The 4,739-nt window shown below is 39.3% G+C and overlaps 1 pseudogene; it reads left to right on the forward strand.

Moving 5' to 3' along the window:
• Positions 1 to 1,383: 1,383 nt before the first annotated feature.
• LOC135604750 (probable polygalacturonase) lies at positions 1,384 to 4,510 on the forward strand (annotated as a pseudogene).
• The last annotated feature ends 229 nt before the right edge of the window (positions 4,511 to 4,739 follow it).

The raw sequence follows: 4,739 nt of genomic DNA on the forward strand, positions 1-4,739 counted from the left end.
TCAACATGCAAGACAGTCTCGCCATTAAAATATATCCTACATAAAACATTATAGAAGTCCAACAAAAAATGAAAGTGTTAAAAGGGTGCAATCTGATGTAAGACCTGCGAGTTATGGAAAGACGCTATATTATACAAGGCTACTGTATCAGATGATGTGAGCACCAATGAAATTTTTTTTTTCACATTTAGATAAGAATTTAAATCGATAATATACATGAATAATTTATGCATCATAAATTAGAAAATAAAAGTCTAAGGTATTTAATCTCAAGAACTTAGGTTCATATATCAATTTTAAACATAAAATCTGTAATATGCTATATGTAATATGAAAAAAATTTAATTAAGAATTAAAATTAAATAATAATATATCGGATCTACAATGCATATCTTTCGATGTCATCTAGAAAGAAGTTTATGAAATCTACAGGGATACCATCTTCGGATCTAAAACCCACTATATATCAATCTAAAAAGAGAACTAGATTCTCTTTTTTCACTCTTTATATTTTTTTTTTCATATGACGACTTAGATTTGGAAGTTCAATAAAACAAAATAAGTATTAAAAAGGTATAATCTTGCAATTTACCCTAGTTGGATGTGATACTAGTTACAAGGCTACTATATCAAATAATGTAAGAACCAATTAAAAAAGAAATTCCCATGATATGGTTCAACGTATTGTTAGAATAACAATAATTTCAAAAAAAAAATATGCCAAAGGGTTAAGCCAAAACATTATAATGATAACAAATAGGGCTGAAAATATTATAATGATAACAAATAGGTCTGGTGTCATGAGTAAGAACGTAGCAACCATTGTACAAGCCTATAAGGGCCAACTTGAAACAAATTAATCTTAATATGATGATAATCAATCCATTTAAGTTTATTAGAGCAGAGAGACATTAATTCATGATAGCTTTTGTCAAGTACAAATGGTTAAGACTTTACGATTTCATTATTGTGGTAACAAAAGACTTATGTGTTGCTCAATAATATGTCAACTAAAATATATCATTGGAGTAGGACAAATCACATTTGAAAGGAGAGATCAGCTCAACAAACATGTTATTTTCAACCAAGGACAATATAACTATCTAAAGTTATGCATACTCTAGTTTGCAGTATAAATAATCTATAATTAGCTCGAATCAACATACTGAAATATATATCTCTCTCTCTCTCTCTCTCTTCATCTCCCTCTATATATAGAACAAGAGCCGAGCCGTGGAAGCATTCTGTTTCCGACACATCTCTCTGACAATAGAGCACTCGCCGCCAATATTCCGTGTAACACCTCTTCTCCTTTTCTTTTCTTTTTCCCAGTAATCCTATCTCAAAGCTTTAATCCTTCAAACTCCAACTTTTCTCGGTTTCATGCGGGTGTTGATGATTTTGGTGCTGTGGACGTTGGTAACAGCGGCGTTCATAGGGATCGCTGAGGGCCATCGCCACCACCGGCGGGCAGGTGGTGCGACGGAGCTAGAAGCCTTCCACTACGCGGCAGCGGGGGCAAAAGGATGCCGGGCCCACGTGGCCAGCCTGACGGACTTCGGCGGGGTGGGCGACGGGGTGACCTCCAACACGGCGGCCTTTGCGGCGGCCGTGGCCAACCTCAGTAAGGTGGCGTACGACGGCGGCGCGATGCTGGGGTGCCAGCCGGCCGGTGGCTCACTGGGCCCTTCAACCTCGCCGACCACTTCACCCTCTTCCTCGACCACGACGCCGTCATCCTCGCCACTCAGGTCCGCCTCCCTCCTCCGCCCCCTTCCCCCACCTTCTCCTCCATCTATTTCGTTGTAGAGTGCATGTTCATAACCGTTCATGGCTTGTTTGCCATTACCATCGCCTCTATCATCTGCGTTGCCTTCATCCTCGGTGGTGATTATGGCTAGTAGCCCTTCCCATCAACTCCGTTCATCTGACAGCTCTCGCCAGATGAACGGTGACGATGAAGAATAGATTCGTCACTGGTGAGCCCCACCAGAATGTTACATAGCGAGTGTATACTATTCTAACTTTCCTTCATCTCATCTCCAAGGAGAATTCACAAGTCTAATCCGATGTGCATAGTCACCGCTTTGGACTGATGAGGGAAAAGAAGTGAAGTAAGCCACTACAAATCTAAATTTGTCTTGATAATATTAATTTCTGAAATAATTACAATTTGTATGGTAGATTTTTGACTATTTAGTATCTCTACTTTGATGTCTCAAAATAAGAAAACAGTAATATTTGTTTTGTTTTATTATTATTATTATTATTATTATTATTACTATTATTATTATTATTATTATTATTATTATTTCTCTTGTATGTCATATCCTTGTACGTGAACATCAATAATCTTGGATTAGAATCCACATAAAAAATTTCCTTTCAAATTTGAAGATCTTGAAGATAACGCTCCAAAATTAATAAGTTTTAATTGAGAATGACATTCTTTCCGAGTGTAAGAACTTTAAGGTAGGAAAGGATGCGAGGAAACCAACATAAGAATGGAATGCAGTGTGGACCTTACCCTTACATTAATTTTAGGCTCCACCATCAGTCTAAAAGTTAGGCGGATGACTTTCTAACGTAAAACTGCTATTTAGACTCTCAAAACACAAACTCTCTCTTTGATATTTTTGTAAGAAAGAGTACTGTCATCCAATCTCTCAGTGTTTTCTTTTTGACTAAACCTTGTAGATCTGTGTAGCTAATTGGTTTCCTGAAGACAGCAAAACTCTATTAATGCTACAAACTTGGGAGAACAAGTTAGATTTCAACTGCAGCTTATATAACATAAATTTCTATTCTGCAATCCCATTTTATGGCTTCTCACACTGCAACTTGGACAGCATTGCTTATGAATTGCATGGATACTCTTTTTTTTTTTTGTTTATTGGTAGCTAATAGAAGCTTTAATACTATGTTCTTTTGTTCAATCTGTATCAACTAAGATAATTGGTGATATGCTTATGCAGGATATCAACGAGTGGCCGATCATTGACCCTTTGCCCTCCTACGGTAGAGGAAGAGATGCGGTTGGGGGTAGATACAGTAATCTCATCATGGGATATAACCTAACCGATGTGGTCATAACAGGTAGTATATACGTTGCATATTTCCAGTACTTCTATCACATTGCTTCTAAATTCATAAAGCCTGCATCGTGTTGTCATTCCATGATCCCCTAAAATTTAGATAAAAAAAATTATTTTTAGTCAAAAACTATAACATTTAATTCAGTTTATAATGTTTTGGCGTGTTTTGATTGACAAGAAGACACATATATATCATCATCTAACTTGATTGCATCATAGATGGGGAACAGAATATAATTTGATTGTGATGCTAACAAGTTTTATTGTTATTTTTAGGGAATAATGGAACTATCGATGGACAAGGTGAAACCTGGTGGAAAATGTTCCGTAACAAAGAACTCAATTACACTCGTGGATACCTCATTGAATTGATGTACTGCAAACAAGTGCTGATTTCCAACATTACATTGGTTAACTCTCCATCGTGGAATGTCCATCCAGTGTACAGCAGGTTTATATTAATAATCTACTTTCAGAACACTTGAAGGCTTCTTTTGCTTTCCATTCTATTGTTACAATCTGATGTTAACGTGAATGAATGCACTGTGCAGCCACGTAATCGTCTCAGGCATCACAATTCTTGCACCGGTCAACTCTCCCAACACTGATGGGATCGATCCAGGTGGATATCGTACCTACATTTACTTGGGTTGTAGATTCTATGTTGCTGTTTCGATTGATTCTTTTTGGTGGTTTCTCTCTTCTTCGCAGACTCATCCTCCAATGTCCGCATTGAGGACTGCTACATAGTCTCAGGCGATGACTGCATCGCCATTAAAAGCGGTTGGGATGAGTACGGGATTGCATTCAACATGTCAAGCAAACACATAGTGATCAGACGGCTCACCTGCATCTCCCCCACGAGCGCTGTCATCGCCCTGGGAAGCGAGATGTCGGGAGGAATCCAAGATGTCCGGGCCGAAGACATCACGGCCATCCACTCCGAATCCGGCGTCAGGATCAAGACGACCATCGGAAGGGGAGCTTACGTGAAGGACATATTCGTGAGAAGAATGAATCTGCACACAATGAAGTGGGTCTTCTGGATGACGGGCACCTACGGGCAGCACCCGGACGACAAATTTGATCCGAAAGCCATTCCGGTGGTGCAGAATATCAGTTACAGCAACGTGGTGGCCGAGAACGTGACCATGGCCGCGAAGCTGGAGGGGATTCCCGGCGCGCCCTTCACCGGAATATGCATCTACAATGTGACGGCGGAGGTGGTGAAGTCGAAGAAGCCGATTTGGAACTGCACCGACGTGGAGGGCGTATCGAGTCACGTGACGCCCACTCCCTGTGCGCAGATTCCGGAATATCCAGATCGTATAACGCATTGCCCCTTCCCTGAAGATGATCTACCTGTGAATGGTGTTGGGCTAGAGGAGTGTGCTTATCAGAGAGCCAAACCATGAGTTGAGATGCTTTCTACAACTCATGGTTTAATGGCATAACCTATGATGTCCTGAAGCTTGGCAGATTAAAATGTTTGCCTTGAACAAAGGCAGATGTAATTCATCATATATCATACTTGGGAGGAACAAAGGCAGATGAAATATCCAATAATATTTCATTGCTATAAATATGGATTATTGAAAAAATAAGACATGTTATTTATTTGAATACTTTTCTTCAACTTGGAAG

Source organism: Musa acuminata, chromosome BXJ2-2, assembly GCF_036884655.1.
Source record: "Musa acuminata AAA Group cultivar baxijiao chromosome BXJ2-2, Cavendish_Baxijiao_AAA, whole genome shotgun sequence".
Classification (NCBI taxonomy): Eukaryota; Viridiplantae; Streptophyta; class Magnoliopsida; order Zingiberales; family Musaceae; genus Musa; species Musa acuminata.